This window comes from Vigna unguiculata, unplaced genomic scaffold (assembly GCF_037176805.1).
Source record: "Vigna unguiculata cultivar grain cowpea cultivar isolate G323 ecotype 2 unplaced genomic scaffold, ASM3717680v1 ptg000075l, whole genome shotgun sequence".
Classification (NCBI taxonomy): domain Eukaryota; kingdom Viridiplantae; phylum Streptophyta; class Magnoliopsida; order Fabales; family Fabaceae; genus Vigna; species Vigna unguiculata.
The window spans coordinates 9,343-30,833 of NW_028196721.1; the positions used below are offsets into that span (position 1 = coordinate 9,343).

The following is a 21,491-nucleotide window of genomic DNA, read 5'->3' on the forward strand; positions in this document are numbered from 1 at the left end:
TTCTTTTTATTCTAGATTAAAAATGAAATGACCCCTCCCTCAGAATTCTTTCGGATTGTCAGCCATAAAGGGAATAGATCAGTTCCTAAAAAAAAAAAAGAAAACTATAACACATTACATTCTAAGGGGGAGTAAACTTCTTCTATTGGAAAAATCTTATATCTTATACTTATATGGTGGTACATTGTGAAACTAAAAGAAATAAAATAGAAAAAATGAACTATAAAAATTTGAATTTCATTTGAATATTCTATTCATATTAATATGATATGAATAGAATATTCAAATGAAATACTATAAATCTATTTATACGTCGTCTAGTATTTAATAATATAGAATATCTATCTGTATCTCTATATAGATAAATATAATTTTTTATTAATAGGAACTTACTTTTTTAAGAAAAAAGTAAATCAAAATATTCGATAGAATGATAATTTCAATTCAATTATATAGATATATAGAAAAAAACCATATATAATAATAGAAATGTAATAATAGAAATGGGAATTCTTGATAAAAATGAATAGTAATAGAAAATATTTTATTTGGGAGACAATATCTATTATCTAAATTTCTTTTTCATTATCCCTATATCCCTATATAGAATATCAGGCCCATCTCTGTATAAATAGAATCGCATATCAAGTACAATGAAAACGCGGATATAGTCGAATGGTAAAATTTCTCTTTGCCAAGGAGAAGACGCGGGTTCGATTCCCGCTATCCGCCCTATGTATTTAATAGTCATAGTATGAAAAATGCCATAGAATTTACTGCGTATAATGCCCTTCTTCTTGAAACCTTGTTTTTTTATCAAATTCAAAAAGTTGCGGAGACGGGATTTGAACCCGTAACCTCAAGGTTATGAGCCTTGCGAGCTACCAAGTTGCTCTACTCCGCGATAAAGAAAAGAATTGATAACTAATGAACAAAAACAAAGATGGAATGCGTCCCTTTACCATATCTATATAAATAGAATAAACCATTTATACATAACGGTAAAGGGACCCTCCTATGATCGCTGATAATAAAATGAAAAAAATGAAGATAATTGGAAATCCTTACCAACTGGATCTTGTTGCACCCGGCAAGAAACATGCATGAACCATTTCCCGAAGTATGTGTCCAGATAATCCAAAGTCTCGATAATTAGCTCTCGGTCTTCCGGTCGAAAAACAACGTCGATGAAGACGTATAGGTGCACTATTACGCGGTAGTGATTCTAATTTTCCATGAATTTCCCATTTCTCACTTAACGACGGAACTTTGCTTATTTCTTTTTTTGAGGATCGGCGAATCAAATGATATTTCTGTTCCAATTTTTGTCTCTTCTTTTCCCTCTGAATAACACTTTTCCTTGCCATAATGGTTAATTTGCTATTAGCATCAATGATAGAAGTCGGATCCTAGATGTATAAGTGGCTTCTCTTCCCTATAGAAGGAAATGAGATTCTTGCCAGATATATATAATAAAGAATTCAATTAACCGAATTTGCCCGATGTAGAGGCAATTAAGAAGGCTGCATAAGTAAATATATAACCTACGGAAAAGTGGGCTAGTCCAACCAATCTTGCTTGCACAATGGAAAGAGCCACTGGTTTATCTCTCCATCGAATCAAATTAGCCAAAGGTGTACGTTCATGAGCCCATGCCAAAGTTTCAATCAATTCCTGCCAATATCCGCGCCAAGAAATTAAGAACATAAATCCAGTAGCCCAAACAAGATGTCCAAACAAGAACATCCATGCCCAGACTGATAAACTATTCATACCAAAAGGGTTATATCCATTGATAAGTTGTGAAGAGTTCAACCATAGATAATCTCTTAACCATCCCATCAAATAGGTAGAAGATTCATTAAACTGTGAAATATTACCCTGCCATAGTGTAATGTGTTTCCAATGCCAATAAAAAGTAACCCATCCAATGGTATTTAACATCCAGAAAACTGCCAAATAAAATGCGTCCCAAGCGGAAATATCACAAGTTCCGCCTCGTCCCGGGCCATCACAAGGAAAACTATAACCAAAATCTTTTTTATCAGGCATTAACTTAGAACCACGCGCATCCAAAGCACCTTTTACTAAAATCAAAGTAGTTGTATGTAAACCAAGAGCAATAGCATGATGAACCAAGAAGTCTCCAGGCCCTATTGTTAAGAATAGAGAATTACTATTCTCATTTACAGCGTTTAACCAACCAGGCAACCATATGCTTCGTCCCGCATTGAACGCCGGACTGTTCGTTGAAGATAAAAGTATATCGAACCCATAGGAAGTTTTACCATGAGCAGATTGTATCCATTGGGCAAATATAGGTTCAATCAAAATTTGTTTCTCCGGAGTACCAAAAGCAAGCATGACATCGTTATGGACATAAAGTCCCAGAGTATGGAACCCCAGAAAGAGGCTAGCCCAACTTAAGTGGGATATGATAGCTTCTTTATGGTCTAACATTCTTGCCAAGACATTATCTTGATTCTGCTCTGGATTATAATCTCTAATAAAAAAGATAGCTCCATGAGCAAAAGCCCCTGTCATAATGAAGCCTGCTATATATTGATGATGAGTATATAAGGCAGCTTGAGTAGTAAAGTCTTGCGCTATAAACGCATAAGCAGGTAAAGAGTACATGTGTTGTGCTACCAAGGAAGTAATAACCCCTAAAGAGGCTAGAGCAAGACCTAATTGAAAATGAATTGAATTATTGATTGTATCATAAAGACCCTTATGCCCACGCCCCAATCTACCCCCCGGAGGAGTATGTGCTTCTAAAAGATCTTTAATACTGTGACCAATCCCGAAATTAGTTCTATACATATGGCCAGCAACTAGAAAAATAAACGCAATAGCCAAATGATGGTGTGCAATATCAGTTAACCATAAACTTTGAGTTTGCGGATGAAATCCTCCGAGAAGTGTTAGAATAGCAGTTCCTGCTCCTTGAGGGGTACCAAATATATGATTATTGGAATCTGGGTTTTGAGCATAAAGATTCCACTGACCTGTAAAAAATGGACCTAATCCCTCGGGGTGCGGCAAGATATCTAATAAATTGTTCCATCGAACGGATTCCCCCCTGGACCCCGGAATAGCAACATGAACTAAATGCCCTGTCCAAGCCAAGGAACTTACTCCGAATAGTCCTGACAAATGATGATTGAGGCGGGATTCGGCATTTTTAAACCACGAAACACTCGGTTTCCATTTTGGTTGTAGGTGTAACCAACCTGCTATTAAAGATATAATAGAAAGTATTAATAGAAAAATAGCTCCAGTATAAAGATCCCCATTAGTACGTAAACCGATTGTATACCACCACTGATAAACACCAGAATAGGCTATATTAACAGGACCTAGAGCACCCCCTCGAGTAAAAGCTTCTACAGCTGGTTGACCAAAATGAGGATCCCAAATTGCATGAGCAATAGGTCTTACATGTAAAGGATCCTGTACCCATGTCTCAAAATTACCTTGCCAAGCTACATGAAAGAGATTCCCGGAAGTCCACAGAAAAATGATTGCTAATTGCCCGAAATGAGAAGCAAAAATATTCTGATAAAGACGTTCCTCAGTAATATCATCATGACTTTCGAAGTCATGTGCGGTAGCAATACCAAACCAAATACGACGAGTAGTGGGGTCTTGAGCTAAGCCTTGACTAAAGCTTGGAAATCTTAATGCCATAATGATTTTCAAATCCTCCTAGCTATTATCCTACTGCAATAATTCTTGCTAAGAAGAATGCCCATGTTGTGGCAATTCCACCTAGAAGGTAATGTGTTACTCCTACAGCACGTCCTTGTACAATGCTCAAGGCTCTGGGCTGAGTAGCAGGAGCAACTTTTAATTTATTATGAGCCCAAACAATGGATTCAATAAGTTCTTGCCAATAACCACGCCCGCTGAATAGAAACATTAAACTAAAAGCCCATACAAAATGTGCACCCAAGAAAAAAAGACCATATGCAGATAATGAAGAACCATAAGACTGAATTACCTGGGATGCCTGCGCCCATAAGAAATCACGAAGCCACCCATTAATGGTAATGGAACTCTGCGCAAAATTTCCTCCTGTGATATGAGTTACTATCCCTTGATCACTTATACTACCCCAAACATCTGACTGCATTTTCCAACTGAAATGGAATATAACTACGGAAATTGAATTGTACATCCAAAATAGTCCTAAGAAGACATGATCCCAAGCGGATACTTGGCATGTCCCCCCTCTTCCAGGTCCATCACAAGGGAAACGAAAACCTAGATTTGCTTTATCCGGTATCAATCGTGAACTACGAGCAAATAGAACACCCTTTAAGAGTATCAATACTGTTACATGAATTGTAAATGCATGAATATGATGGACCAAAAAATCCGCAGTTCCTAAAGGAATAGGTAACAAAGCAACTTTACCGCCCACTGCTACTAAATTTTCACCTCCCCAAGTCAAACTGGTACTTGTTGCTGCACCTGGGGCTGTTGTGCCAGGTGCTAAAGCGTGGGTATTTTGTATCCATTGAGCAAAGATCGGCTGTAATTGTATAGCAGTATCTGAAAACATATCTTGAGGGCGCCCTAATGCGCTCATGGTATCATTATGAATATACAAACCAAAACTGTGAAAACCTAAAAAGATACATACCCAGTTAAGATGTGATATGATTGAATCACGATGTCTAAGGACACGATCTAATAGATCGTTGTATCGAATAGTCGGATCATAATCTCTTACCATAAAAATCGCTGCATGCGCAGCAGCACCGACTATGAGAAATCCACCAATCCACATGTGATGTGTAAACAATGACAGTTGTGTACCATAGTCAGTAGCTAGGTATGGATAAGGAGGCATAGAATACATATGGTGAGCTACAACAATGGTCAAAGAGCCTAACATAGCTAGATTAATAGATAATTGAGCATGCCATGACGTTGTTAGAATCTCATATATACCTTTATGACCCTGGCCTGTAAATGGACCTTTATGTGCCTCTAAAATGTCTTTTATATTGTGACCAATACCCCAGTTGGTCCTATACATGTGACCCGCTATCAAGAAAAGAATTGCAATAGCTAAATGATGGTGTATAATATCGGTCAGCCATAAACCTCCAGTTACTGGATCTAATCCTCCACGAAAAGTAAGAAATTCTCCGTATTTTGACCAATTCAAGGTAAAAAATGGGGTTGCTCCCTCGGAAAAACTCGGATAAAGTTGAGCCAAAAGATCCCGATTTAGGATAAATTCATGAGGAAGTGGTATCTCTTTGGGATCTACTGCAGCATTTAGAAATTGGTTAATCGGTAAAGATACATGTATTTGATGTCCTGCCCAAGAAAGAGACCCCAACCCTAGGAGCCCTGTCAAATGGTGATTCAACATAGATTCTACATCTTGGAACCAAGCCAATTTTGGAGCAGCTTTGTGATAATGAAACCAACCAGCAAAAAGCATTAAGGCTGCAAAGACCAATGCACCAATTGCAGTACAATAGAGTTGTAATTCATTAGTTATTCCAGATGCTCTCCAAATCTGAAAAAAACCAGAGGTTATTTGTATTCCTCGGAACCCCCCCCCTACATCACCATTCAATATTTCTTGACCCACTATTGGCCAAACCACCTGAGCACTAGGCCTAATGTGAGTAGGATCACTTAACCATGCCTCATAATTGGAAAAACGAGCACCATGAAAATACATGCCACTCAGCCAAAGAAAGATGATAGAGAGTTGGCCAAAATGCGCACTAAAAACTTTTCGGGAAATCTCCTCTAAATCATTAGTATGGCTATCAAAATCATGAGCGTCAGCATGTAGGTTCCAGATCCAAGTAGTAGTATCTGGTCCCTTAGCTATTGTTCTTGAGAAATGACCAGGTTTTGCCCATTCCTCAAAAGAAGTTTTTATAGGATCCCTATCTACCAAAATTTTAACTTCTGGTTCCGGTGAACGAATAATCATTGAGTCCTCCTCTTTCCAGACAACACATACAAAGAGACCTGCCAACATAAAACAGAATTAGTGAACTTATTAGAGATGTTTCTATTGAGTTTTGTTCTCTCCTATCTCTCATGTATTGGATATCTTAGTAAATTTCATTTCTTTAGTTTTTCACTAGAACAATTATGATCTCGAAGTCAATTCGGGGCAAGTGTTCGAATCTATTATGACATAAGAGTGAGGCGCTCAACGGACCTATTTTAATCTTCTAAGACCTTTTTGGGAACTCTGAATGGAAGTTCAATAATTTTTCGTGCAGCCTAATCAAATGTATTCAGATTTTATTCTAATTCTATTCCTTAGATTTTATTTTTTTTTTTAGATAAAGTATAAGTATGTACTCTATTTCAAATTGAGCAGGCATTAGCATTCATTATTAGGCAATATACCTATATTTTATTTCTTTTTTTGAAGGTCTCTTTTCTTAATTTGATTGAATATTAGTTTAAATAACAGAAAAAAGGAGAAAATTATCTACTGTATCCACATCTCGTTTATTTCTATGAAATACTAGACAAAATCGAACAAAATTAGAAGGGATATATTTAAATTATGTGATTGGTCGTTCCTATAGAAATGATTTTTGAATTTGATAGGGACAAGAAACAAGAATTTATAACAATATATATTTATCTATCTATATCTTTATATAGATAGATAAATATATAAGAAAAAAAAGAAACAGAGTGTTCTTATTCAAAACGCCCTGTGATCTTCAACCAATTCTGTGCTGCAATATAATTACCGGGGGTGAGAGCTATAGCTTGTTTCCAATATTCAGCGGCTTGATTAAACCAAGACTCCGCAACTTCTGAGTCTCCCTGCCGAATGGCCTGTTCTCCTCGGTCGAAATAGGTGAGTCAATTCCTTTCCTTAGAACCGTACTTGAGAATTTCCTGACTCATACGGCTCAGTAGTCAATTCTTTTTTTGTTCTATTATCTTGAAGTTAACTAAAAGAAAAAAAGAAATTATTAATATGAGTTTCAAACTTTCATTTTTACTAATAAATAAAGAATTTCAAAGAATTTCATCTTTTTTTTTAGTTTTATCTTTTCTCCTACCTTCAGAAAAGGGAATCAAGCATTGGCATTAACGCCCTAATTCTAATTTTCTGAAAGGTAACTATCTCGATTTTATATATCATATACAAAAATATATGATAGATTCATTTCTATAGAATCTTGGTAAAAGTTTTTTCTTTCTTATCTTATAAGTTCTTATAAGTAAAGAGAAAATACTTTCTATCTTTGGGATTTGATACTACACCGCTGCTCAAAATACCAGGGGATCCTTTTTATTACATAAGTGGATTCCTGACTTCTTTATTTATCATGAGATAAGGAAGCAGTTTTTATTATATCGATTGAAAACCGTGTTAATTGATCCTTACGATGCTTCCTTTATCAATTAGATCTTTTATCCATAGAAAAAGAGGGTATCTAGACATATCGATTTCTTCATATTTTTACTTCTATGAAGTTTCTTTGCTACAGCTGATAAAAATCGTTGTTTTGAACGATATATATATGTAGAAAGCCTTTCTTATTTATAATTATTTATATTTCTATATTTCTTATATTAAAATTTGTGGATTTGCTTGTTCTTTTCTTTTTTCTTTCTATAGTGGAGATAGTCGCACGTAATGACAGATCACGGCCATATTATTAAAAGCTTGGGGTAAAAATGGGTTTCGTTCGAGCGCCCGAAAATAATATTCCAAAGCTTTAGTATGTTCTCCGTTACTTGTGTGAATAAGGCCTATGTTATAAAGTATATAACTTCGATCATAGGGATCAATTTCCAGTCGCATAGCCTCATAATAATTCTGTAAAGCTTCTGCATAATTTCCTTCAGATTGAGCTGACATCCGTTACGGTCGTCATTCGGTTCAAAGAATCTCCGCTCCAGAACTGTACGTGAGATTTTCATCTCATACGGCTCCCCCCTTATGTGTGTAATGAGAAAAATCCATCAAATCAAAAAATATTCCAGTATTCTCATTCTCAACTGAACAGAGCTAGTGTTTTTACAATAAATCTCTAGCCAACCTTCCTGTCAAAAATTATTTCTTAACATTAAGTATGTAGGTACTTGATAAAAAAAAATAAGAACTTCAACAATTTCTTTGTCCTCTACGCTGCTTAATTTCCTGGAATTAGTCACCTCAATAATCTTCGATGGTTCTATGGGTATCCAAAATATGAACGAGATGGATATTTATTGTCCCAACCATTCCTGTTAGTCCCAATCTCGATAAGCCATGGATATAGATAGATACAAAGTTTTCGTGTCCTTGATTCCCAAGCGTAGTGCTTCTTTCCCAATGTTGCCTATCAGTACTAGTAATTTGGGGTTGACCTAACCCCATAAGTATAGGTATAACCTTTCGCTTAATACTAGAAACCTAAAATTCAAGCATATAAGGCTTCATTAATCGAGGATACACGACAGAAGGAATTAATCCTTTTATTTACAAATTTCACCTTCAACACGCGTGGGGTTTTTCCATTCCATTTTTTTTTGACCGAAATCGGTCAAAAAAAATGGAATCAAATCACACCATCTCTGTAATAAGTGAATGCCCTTTTTTCTCCTGAAGTTGTCGGAATTATTCGTAATAAGATATTGGCTACAATTGAAAAGGTCTTATCTATAAAATTTTCATTTATCCGAGATCTAGGCATAGGTAGAAATCCATTCTATAATTTAATTAATCATGGTGTGAGAAATCAATCCCACAAATAAAGGAATTGTATAATTATAATACAGTGCGAAATAACGTAAAAATGAACTCATCAATCAAATTTGTTTATCCTAAGACCTTGTAGGAGGTTTTTTTTTAATTTTACTTTGTATTTTTATAGTTTGAATAGGTTTTATGCATTTATGAAAAATAGGATTGATTCACTATTCAACATTCAACCGGTTTCTGGGCATCATTATATAGGAGAGATGGCCGAGTGGTTCAAGGCGTAGCATTGGAACTGCTATGTAGGCTTTTTGTTTACCGGGGGTTCGAATCCCTCTCTTTCCGAATCTTTACCAAATTCATCAATATTACTCATCCCAATGCATACCATTATTTCATATTTCAAATTTGTTTGTTGATATGGACAACTTTATATTCCTCATTTTTCGGTAATACAAAAAATAGTGGATAACGGGTGGGCAAGGAATAAAAATTTTCGCATATCCATGTCTATGATATATGAATAGCAGAAAATCCTTGTAAAAAAAACTCTTGTTATTTTAGTTAAGTTTAAGTTTGACGAGAATAATATTCTACAACCAGTAATTCATTTATTTTCAAACCAACCCATTTATTATCTATTATTTGATTAATTAAACCTTTATATTGGAAAGGGTGAACAGTCAAATGATTTGGCAATTTCTCATGGGGGGCTGAATCAAAATAATTTTGAATAAGAGTTTTAGATTTTTGTTCATCCTTTGCTGTAATAATATCTTGAGGTTTACAACGATAACTTGGTATATCCACTATACGACCATTAACTAAAACATGTCTATGGTTTATAAATTGGCGGGCTTGAGGAATAGTCGCAGCCATACCCAATCGAAAAAGTATGTTATCCAAGCGCATTTCAAGTAGTTGTAATAAAACCTGACCAGTTGATCCTTTAGCTTTTCCGGAGATACGAACGTATTTAAGCAATTGTCGTTCTGTAAGACCATAATGAAAACGCAATTTTTGTTTTTCTTCTAAACGAATACGATATTGAGATTTTTTACTGAAGCGCAATTGATTTCGAAATTCGTTTTTGACTGTTGGCCTTTTACTAGTAAGTCCTGGTAAATATCCTAGACGACGTATTTTTTTGAAACGAGGTCCTCTGTAACGTGACATAAAAACTCCTTTTTTAAAATGAAAAATCTTATAAATCGAAATGAAAACTAAACGAAATGAAAAATATTATAGAATTCTAAATGAAGCGAAATCTACTAAAGTTTTATAGTACAAAGAAGAATTAGATGAATTTTATCAATATCCGAATTTATTGTATATAAAAGAATACAAAAAAGTAGGTTAATTTCTTGATTTCTTCCGCAGAGATCGAACTCTCCCAATTTTTTATTTCTAAAAAAGATATTATCAATTATGTAAAAAACAAATAGAGAAAAGCCGGTTATCGGATTCGAACCGATGACCATCGCATTACAAATGCGATGCTCTAACCTCTGAGCTAAACCGGCTAATGTAAACGAAATATACATATGCAGAAGAATTGAATGGGATCTTAGTTATCAATTTTTAGTTATTTATAACAAAATTCAAATTAATACAAACATCAAAAATAGAGAAAGAAAATATAGAAAATCAAACCCAATTTTTATTATTTCTATTATTTATTTTATCTGATAACATAAAGTGCAAGATAATAATTAATATTATATTAATATAATTTATTTAATATAATTTATTTCGATCTACTATTCTAGATATATATTATTAAATTGATTTCTTTCAAAAAGATTATTTATTAGTACTTAAAGTAAATTTGAATAAATATAAATTTTAGTAAATATTTATTAAGGAATTCCATATTTCTAAGTAAATGTCTAATTCTATATTATATTCAATTAAAAGAATGGTTTTTTTTAGCCACTAGATTCGTTTTAGTTATATAAATTGTATATGAATAAATGGATTGTTTATTTTCTTTTTTTTTTTAAGCAAAAACAAAAAAAAAAAAAGAATCGACCATTCGAGTATTCTAAATTGTATGAAAAAAGAAGATAAGTAGGTACATAGAAGATAAGTAGATATGTGGTCTATATCTGTGTATATTGAATTGTTAATATATAGATATTAGAATTAGTTCTGATTCAAACAAATAAAGGTATCCAATATAGATGAAATAAAATCTATAAAATTGGAGAAAGGGGTTTTTAATATTTAATAAAATAATATGTATTTAATGAATTCAAAAGTTCCCGCATAATTCTCATAATAGAAATGAAAAAAAAAGCATTCTATTATAATCAGATTCAAATAAAAAAAAAGATGGGGATATGGCGAAATTGGTAGACGCTACGGACTTAATTGGATTGAGTTTTGGTATGGAAACTTACCAAGTAATAATTTTCAAATTCAGAGAAACCCTGGAATTCACAATGGGCAATCCTGAGCCAAATCCTGTTTTCTGAAAACAAATAAAAATTCAGAAAGTGATAATAAAAAAGGGATAGGTGCAGAGACTCTATGGAAGCTGTTCTAACAAACGAAATTGACGACTTTTTTTATTGCATTAGTAAAAGAATCCTTTCACCAAAATTACAGGAATGGATCAAAGATAAACATTTAGAAACATATATATATACTGAAATACTCTTTCAATTTGTTACTTTTTATTTTATTATTGAAGATCTATTTGTGATAAAAATATTCACAAATGAAAAATGTGAATCAAATCAATTCGAAGTTGAAGAAAAGATGGAATATTTATTGATGAAATTATTCACTTCATCATAATCGGCTAAAACCCTTGAAGAACTGATAAATCAGATGAGAATAAAGATAGAGTCCTATTCTACATGTCAATACCGACAACAATGAAATTGAAAGTAAGAGGAAAATCCGTCGACTTAAGAAATCATGAGGGTTCAAGTCCCTCTATCCCCAAAAATACTTTTTCATTTTCTAATTTTTTTCCTATATCCTCTCTATCTTGAAGTCCTTATTTATGTGTTTTATTCGATTTATTATTTCCCAACGAAATTGGAATTTTTATTTTCATCAATTTCCTATCTATCATAATTTTCTTATCTATCATAATGACAAGGGACGAGTTTTGGAATAGATATAAATATATATGTGAAACACATAGAATTTTTTTTAATCAGAAATGTATAAATTAATATCTTATTTTTTAGCAAGGAATTTTCATATGCGTAATTAACGATTAACAATAAAAAATAATTATTACTGCGGAAACTCACTTACAAACTTTTTTTTTACTTAGTTGATATAGATTCATTAACATAGATTTTAAAAATCTTTTAAAATCAAAGTATTAAGCTTCAAGAATGGTCGGGATAGCTCAGTTGGTAGAGCAGAGGACTGAAAATCCTCGTGTCACCAGTTCAAATCTGGTTCCTGACACAAGATTCATTTGTATGAGTATCTATCCCCCATATTCATTTTAATGAATATGGGGGATAGATACTCATACAAATTTGTGTTCTTCTAGATTCTGATACATAACATATTTCTTTGATCTATTTAGGTATCTGTAGATATACTTTTCCTAGATGATTAAAGAATAGATGCAATTTTTTATTAGGTATATTCGCTTATCTATAGTATCTATATATATATAGATATAGATATATAGATAATGAATTCTTTATCTATTTTTTTCCTTTTTTTTCTGCGATACAAAAAAAGGTTTCTATTTCCATAATATTCGAGTGGTTTAATTAGTTGGTTAAAAGACCTAAAAGTCGAAGTTCTGGGGTGGAGTGAGAATATTAAGAATTCATCTGAGAAGGATTACCAAAATAGAATCGAGCCCTTTTCTTTGTGTTTTTTTTTTCGTGGCCGTATAATTGATGGTGATGTGCACGTTATATAGTTTATTATAAAGATAAAGAATTAGTTTATTATAAAGATAAAGAATTTTTGCAGTTCATCCTATTTCTTTTATTGGCTTGGCTGATAAGAACTCAGTATTGTTTTTGTTTTAGAATCTTAAGAAACTCCTATCCATCCTATTTTAAACCCTATAATTATTCATTCTATTATTTCTGAATTTTGTGATTTCTCACATAATAATATCTGAATGCAACTTCCATTACTCTGCCTGATTTAATGTCAATCAATTATTTTGTCTGATCTATAACAGAATGTACTTATATTCTTTGACTGGGGTTGCAGAAGTTTGGATTAGTTTATTATTTTTATCATTTAGTGAGCATCTTGTATTTCATAAAAATTTGGAGCAATATAATCTTTACGCAAAGGCCATCCTATCCAATTTTCGGGCATTAAAATACGTCTTAGACGCGGATGACTATCATAAGAGATTCCCAACATATCATAAGATTCCTTTTCTTGAAAATCCGCACTTTTCCAAACCCAAAAAATCGAAGGAATTCTGGGATTTTTTCTTGATACAAATATTTTTATGCATACCTCTTCGGGTTGATTTATACCATACTCTATTCTTGTAAAATGATATACACTAGCTAAGAGTCCTCCGGGTGCTACATCATAGGCACATTGAGAACGTAGATAATTGTAACCATATACATATAAAATGACAGCAATGGAATGCCAATCCTCGGGCTTTATTTGTAAAGTCTCTATTCCTAGGTAATCGAAACCCAAGGATCTATGAATTAGTCCATGTTTGACTAGCCAAGAAGACAAACGACCTTGCATTTTTTGCTTCTCCTAAATTTTTTTTATGAGTTTGGTATTAGTATTTTCTATTACGATGAAATTTTTAAAATACGATGAAATTTTTAAAAAAGGAATTGCTTTTTATTATTGTACTTTAAAAAAATGTGTCAGACGATATCTCTGAAGTAGATGGCGGTTGATAGAAAAATTCTTGACCATAATTGTCAGTATAAGTACTGTATCCAACATGAAACTTATGGTTGGTAGTAAAACATCTATTCTCTCGTTGAAAACTCATTGGATCTTCATATATTTCTCGAGATATTTTCTTACGAAGTTTTGTTATAGCATCTATAATGGCCTCCGGTTTAGGTGGACAGCCCGGCAAATATACATCTACAGGAATTAGCTTATCTACGCCTCGAACAGTACTATAAGAATCGGTACTAAACATCCCCCCCGTAATTGTACAGGCTCCCATAGCAATAACATATTTAGGTTCGGGCATTTGTTCATATAATCGAACTAAAGAAGGGGCCATTTTCATAGTTACAGTGCCCGCTGTTAAAATTAGGTCCGCCTGCCTAGGACTCGATCGTGGTACTAGTCCATAACGATCAAAATCGAATCGTGATCCTATTAATGAAGCAAATTCAATGAAGCAACAACTCGTACCATAAAGAAGCGGCCATAAACTGGATAATCTTGACCAATTTGAAAAATCATTTAATGTCGTTGAAATAACTGAATTTTGGGTTGTTTGATCAAGTAAGGGAAACTCAATGGAATTCATAATTGTCTCAATATTTTTTTTTCTAATTGTCTAAATAGTCAAGAATTAAGACCATTCTAATGCCCCCTTTCGCCATGCATAAACTGAACCAACAATTAGGATAAGCACGAATAAGAAAGCTTCTAAAAATACGGATACCCCTAATACATCGAAACTCATTGCCCATGGATAAAGAAAAACCGTTTCAACATCAAAAACAACAAAAATGAGAGCAAACATATAATAACGGATTCGAAATTGTAACCAAGCATCGCCTATTGGTTCTATTCCGGATTCATAACTAGAAAGTTTTTCCGGTCCCTTGCTAATGGGGGCTAAAATTCCAGAAATTAGAAATGCCAAAATAGGAATCAAACTTGATATTATTAGAAATGCCCAAAAAATATCATATTCGTAAAGAAGAAACATAAAAGTACTCCTCTGAATGTAGAAAATATACCAAATTCATTTTCATTTTTAGTCTAAAGTCTCCATTTTTTTAGACTAGCTGAATATACTAATATTAATATTATTCTATCGAATATGAATATGTTCGAATAGAAAGTTACAAATTGTTTTTTTTTTAGTAATAGTCTTAGTAATGAGATCTATTCGATCCAAAATAGTATTAATATTATTAGTATCTGTAGGAATATTAGGGCTATACGGACTCGAACCGTAGACCTTCTCGGTAAAACAGATCAAACTAATTATTATCTAAATGATTTAAATTGTTTTCAAAACCCAACATGCATTTTTTTTTGCATTGAGCTTTTTCATTAACTGATAAAAATATTAGTTAGTCCACCATCTTTTTTTTTTTTTACAGTAAAGAATAAAGAGATGATTCCCTATGCTCTTCTTTTTTATTTGTATAACAATCAAAGAGCACTACCAAAGTGTTTCAAAGAAGGATTATCTTGACGTAGGTCTGCTTCTGGCCTAGATCAACTTAAGTTAAATGGACTCTTTATCCACCTACTAAAATTAAAATAGAAGATAAGAAATGACACTTCATACACCTTAAAGTTCATAAAATAGGAAGAAAAGATAATCTTTTTTAGGTCCCTATACCCTTTATGTTTAGCATTGACGAGAAATGGGTATTCACCTTATCAATATCTCAAATCAATTATGGATTCGATTTTATGGCTAAACCCTTTGTCAGGCTAGTGTTCTCTTGTTTTGTTCCTTAAAATGGAGTAAGACACCGATTTCTTACTATAAGATAAACTTTTTTAATTACAAGATGAACTCCTCTGAAAAAAAGCATTGGCGCTCGTGTAAACGAGGTGCTCTACCTAACTGAGCTACAGCCCTTGTGTTTTTGATACATATTTTATCATAGTATGAAGATAATTGCTTGTCAAGATGAATATTACATGATCGAATCCCTTGAACGGGGGTTGGTATTGCTTATCAGTAATTTTACATTTATAATCAATTAATCTGATAGATGGGTACTCTTCTTTTTTTTTTTTTGAGGAGGAGTCCTAAATTACCTACTTAACTCAGTGGTTAGAGTATTGCTTTCATACGGCGGGAGTCATTGGTTCAAATCCAATAGTAGGTAAGGTATAGTTATAACTTATTAGATACCTTTGACTGTGGTATCTAATAAGCTTTTCTACTTACTTTTTTCTTCTGACTGTTTCTTTTTTCTTTTTATTGTTTTCGGATATTGGGACGCATCAATTTCAACTTGTTATGAAATAACATTGATAGCCTCTACTCGTGTTCTAGCTCGTCTAAGAGCTAGATTTGCCTCAATTGTTTGTCTCTTGCCTTCAGCCTTATTCAAATTAGTTTCTGCTATTTCAAGAGTTTGCTGTGCTTCTTGTGGATCAATGTCACTACCCTTTTCCGCATCATTTACTAAAACAGTTATCTCATTATTATTTATTCTAGCAAACCCCCCCATCAGAGCCATTGTTAACCATTGGTCTTTAAGACGTATTCTCAAAATACCTATATCGACAGCTGAGGCAATAGGCGCTATGATTAGGTAATACTCCAATTTGTCCGCTATTAGTAGGTAAAATGATTTCCTTCACTTCTGAATCCCAAACAATTCGATTGGGGGTCAATACACAAAGATTTAAAGTCATTTCTTCAAATTGCTCTCCGTTTCTAAGTTCGTAGCCTTCGCAGTAGCTTCATCGATATTACCTACCAAATAAAAGGCTTGTTCAGGAAGACCGTCTAATTCTCCAGAAAGAATCAAATTAAACCCTCTAATTGTTTCTACTAGACCAACATATTTTCCAGCCGAACCGGTAAAAACTTCTGCTACGAAAAAAGGTTGTGATAAGAAACGCTCAATTTTTCGTGCTCTTGCTACGGTTAAGCGATCTTCTTCGGATAATTCGTCCAAGCCAAGGATAGCTATAATGTCTTGAAGTTCTTTGTAACGTTGTAAAGTTTGTTTAACTCGTTGCGCAGTCTCATAATGTTCTTCACCAACGATTCGAGGTTGGAGCATAGTTGAGGTTGAATCTAAAGGATCTACTGCTGGATAGATACCTTTGGCGGCTAATCCTCTTGATAGTACAGTAGTAGCATCTAAATGTGCAAATGTCGTAGCAGGAGCAGGGTCAGTTAAATCGTCGGCAGGTACATAAACTGCTTGAATAGAAGTTATGGACCCTTCTTTGGTAGAAGTGATTCTTTCTTGTAAAGAACCCATTTCAGTACTAAGAGTGGGTTGATAACCCACAGCAGAGGGCATTCGACCCAATAAGGCAGATACTTCAGATCCTGCTTGAACGAAGCGGAAGATATTGTCGATAAATAGAAGTACATCTTGCTCATTGACATCTCGAAAATATTCCGCCATAGTTAGGGCAGTTAAACCAACTCTCATACGAGCTCCGGGTGGTTCATTCATTTGACCATATACTAAAGCTACTTTGGATTCTGCAATATTTTGTTCATTAATTACTCCAGATTCTTTCATTTCCATATAAAGATCATTTCCCTCGCGAGTACGCTCACCTACTCCGCCAAATACAGATACACCTCCATGAGCTTTGGCAATGTTATTGATCAATTCCATAATAAGTACTGTTTTACCCACTCCAGCTCCACCGAAAAGTCCTATTTTTCCTCCACGACGATAAGGAGCTAAAAGATCTACTACTTTTATTCCTGTTTCAAAAATAGATAATTTTGTATCTAATTGTATAAAGGTAGGCGCAGATCTATGAATGGGAGATGTTGTACGAGTATCTACAGGACCTAAATTATCAATCGGCTCTCCAAGCACGTTGAAAATTCGTCCTAGAGTTGCTCCGCCTACTGGAACACTTAGGGGAGTTCCTGTGTCAATAACTTGCATTCCTCTCATTAGACCATCTGTAGCACTCATAGCTACAGCCCTAACTCGATTATTTCCTAATAATTGTTGTACTTCACAAGTCACATTAATTTGTTGACCAACAGTATCTCGACCCTTAACTACCAGAGCATTGTAAATATTAGGCATCTTCCCCGGGGGAAAGGCTACATCTAGTACCGGACCAATTATTTGGTCAATATGTCCCAGATTTTTTTTTTCAATCGAAGAAACTTCAGGACCGGAAGTAGGAGGATTTATTCGCATATCAAAAGCCAATTTTTTTTTCCGAAAAAGTTTTTAAATCAAAAAGAAATGTTCGATAAGAAAGCAAGTTGATCGGTTAATTCAAAAAGAAATAAGAAATGGGAGTTAGTACTCCATTTTTTTGGTACTATTCCATCAATCCTCTTTAACTGTTTACTTACTTATTCAAATTCAATTATTGAATTCTTAAGCTTACTGCAGTTATTTTGAAAATTTCAATTGGATAAAATCTTTCGAAAGTCTTTTCTTTTTTTCTATCATTCTAGAAAATATCATCTATATTCTGTATGGAATTCGAACCTGTACCTTAATTTAGAATTCATTTTTTTTATCATTGGCTTTCGTATTTCCTCAGTAGACAATTTTTTAGACTTACCCTCTGTTTCCCTATTTTTTGACCTCTTTTTTTATTTTCCGGGGAGAAAGCTGCCTATTTTTACATCTAGGATTTACATAGACAACATATATCACTGTCAAGATTAAGAATAAATTATTATTATTATTTAGATTAGATCTTTCGATTTCAAAATTAAAAAATAAGATCAAATTGAAAAAAAAAAAAGATTGGGTTGCGCCATACATAGAAAAGAGTATACAATAATGATGTATTTGACAAATCAAATACCATCGTTTAATTTAATAATAACATAACGAACCTTTGGGATTAATTGATAATAGTAGTTGATTTTTGTAAAAGATTTCATTAACTCCTAAGTCATATCGAGTAGACCTTATTGTTTCAAGAATTCTTAATTCAAGAGTTGTAGGGAGGGATTTATGTCACCACAAACAGAGACTAAAGCAAGTGTTGGGTTCAAAGCTGGTGTTAAAGATTATAAATTGAATTATTATACTCCTGAGTATGAAACCAAAGATACTGATATCTTGGCAGCATTTCGAGTAACTCCTCAACCTGGAGTTCCACCTGAAGAAGCAGGTGCTGCGGTAGCCGCCGAATCTTCTACTGGTACATGGACAACTGTGTGGACCGATGGGCTTACCAGTCTTGATCGTTACAAAGGACGATGCTATCACATCGAACCTGTTGCTGGGGAAGAAAATCAATATATTGCTTACGTAGCTTATCCTTTAGACCTTTTTGAAGAAGGTTCTGTTACTAACATGTTTACTTCTATTGTCGGTAATGTATTTGGGTTCAAGGCACTGCGTGCTCTACGTCTGGAGGATTTGCGAATCCCAACCGCTTATATTAAAACTTTCCAAGGTCCGCCTCACGGCATCCAAGTTGAGAGAGATAAATTGAACAAGTATGGTCGTCCCCTATTAGGATGTACTATTAAACCTAAATTGGGGTTATCCGCTAAGAATTATGGTAGAGCTGTTTATGAATGTCTTCGTGGGGGACTTGATTTTACCAAAGATGATGAAAATGTGAATTCCCAACCATTTATGCGTTGGAGAGACCGTTTCTTATTTTGTGCTGAAGCGATTTTTAAATCACAGGCTGAAACAGGTGAAATCAAAGGGCATTACTTGAATGCAACTGCGGGTACATGCGAAGAAATGATGAAAAGAGCTGTATTTGCCAGAGAATTAGGCGTTCCTATCGTAATGCATGATTATTTAACAGGGGGATTCACTGCAAATACTAGCTTGGCTCATTATTGCCGAGATAATGGTCTACTTCTTCATATACATCGTGCAATGCATGCAGTTATCGACAGACAAAAGAATCATGGTATGCACTTTCGTGTATTAGCTAAAGCATTACGTTTGTCTGGTGGAGATCATGTTCACTCCGGTACCGTAGTAGGTAAACTTGAAGGGGAAAGAGATATCACTTTAGGTTTTGTTGACTTACTGCGTGATGATTTTGTTGAAAAAGATCGAAGTCGTGGTATTTATTTCACTCAGGATTGGGTTTCTCTACCAGGTGTTCTGCCTGTTGCTTCGGGAGGTATTCACGTTTGGCATATGCCTGCTCTGACCGAAATCTTTGGAGATGATTCCGTACTTCAATTTGGCGGAGGAACTTTAGGACACCCTTGGGGAAATGCACCAGGTGCTGTAGCTAATCGAGTAGCTCTTGAAGCCTGTGTGAAGGCTCGAAATGAAGGACGTGATCTTGCTCGTGAAGGTAATGAAATTATCCGTGAGGCTAGCAAATGGAGTCCTGAATTAGCTGCTGCTTGCGAAGTATGGAAGGAGATCAAATTTGAATTCGAAGCAATGGATACTATTTGAATTCGAAGCAATGGATACTTTGGATTAATTGCAATTAAACTCGGCACAATCTTTTCCTAAAAGAAGGATTGAGCCGAATACAAAGATACTTAATTATTAAACAGATTTCTATCTTTCGTATTGGAATAGAAGCATAGTAAGTAGACGATATTTTACGAAAAAAGTGATTACAATTTATAAGGGAAACTGGCTATTGCCTTTTTCGATGTGAATTTCACATAATAGGGAAGTTGTTCCATTTCTATATGAAATTTGTATTTTCCTATTGATTTCTATATTTCTATAATTTTATACGTTTTTTTAGTTTAGAATATCATTTTAGAATAAAAAAAGATATATATATATTTAAATAATTTTTCTTATAAGTAATTCTAACATAATACTAATAATCGAATTAATAAGATTGAAAATCTTATTAATTCGATTGTATTTATTCGATTGTATTTTTTTTTCAATACTAATATTGACAACACTGTATCAAATAAATATAATCCGATCGTGAATAAATTGATCACCTTACTTACGTTAAATAGGCGTTATTACTTCATCAAATGGTAGGTTCATTGGTTTTCTTTCTGCGAGACAAACAAGAAAAACTTTGTTAATGAATAAGTAAGTGAATTGAAAGGTAAACACGAATATATATACGAAAATATTAGATCTATATATACCAATATATATATAGTCTTATATATATAATAATAATGGATAACTCTAACATAGTATTTCAAGAACATAGTATTTAAATAGGTGGTATATCTTTTTTTAGTTTTTTAGACAATTCAATTTTGTAATTTTATTTTTTTGATTGCGATTGGGTATAAATATCCACCTTATTTTTTAAATTGTAATGGGGTTGCTAACTCAATGGTAGAGTACTCGGCTTTTAAGAGCGACTCTATTTTTTACGCATTTCTATGAAGCAATGGGTTCGTCGATACTATCGGTAGAGCTTGTAAAACCACGACTGATCCAGAAAGGAATGACTGGAAAAAGTAGCATGTCGTATCAATGAAGAATTCTAAAAATATTTCATTCTTTTAGGATCCAGCTCAAATTTTTGTTTGAATTTTTGGCTCGTAACAAAAAAAATTCCGTTGGGTTTGATTAATAAAGGGATAGAACTTGGTGGTTCTAATTCTAATAGGGAAACAAAAAGCATCGAGCTTTCATTTATTTTTTATTTGGATCATTACCCCATCTAATTGTACGTTAAAAATAGGTTAGTGCTTGATGTGGGAAAAGCTTTTCTGGTGAATGGTTTATTTTTGTTATGAGTCCTAACTATATAGCTATTTTCCATTATCTTTTGGTATTTTGGGGTAGCGATAAATGTGTAAAAGAAAGAGTATATTGATAAAGATATTTTTTCCAAAATCAAAAGAGCGATTAGGTAAAAAAAAAATAAAGGATTCTTAATTAGCTCGTTATCCTAGAACAAAAATTAGGCAAAAAATCGATTAGAGAGAGTCCGTTAATGGGTTTTACTTCTCTAGGTATATATTTATACCTATAATTTTCTGTTTTGACCATATCGCACT

The 21,491-nt window shown here is 33.7% G+C and overlaps 1 non-coding gene across 1 annotated transcript; it reads left to right on the top strand.

The window, feature by feature from the left end:
* Nucleotides 1-8,955: 8,955 nt before the first annotated feature.
* TRNAS-GGA (transfer RNA serine (anticodon GGA)) lies at nt 8,956-9,043 on the top strand. The gene has a single exon. It is a non-coding gene; the product is annotated as a tRNA-Ser (tRNA).
* The last annotated feature ends 12,448 nt before the right edge of the window (nt 9,044-21,491 follow it).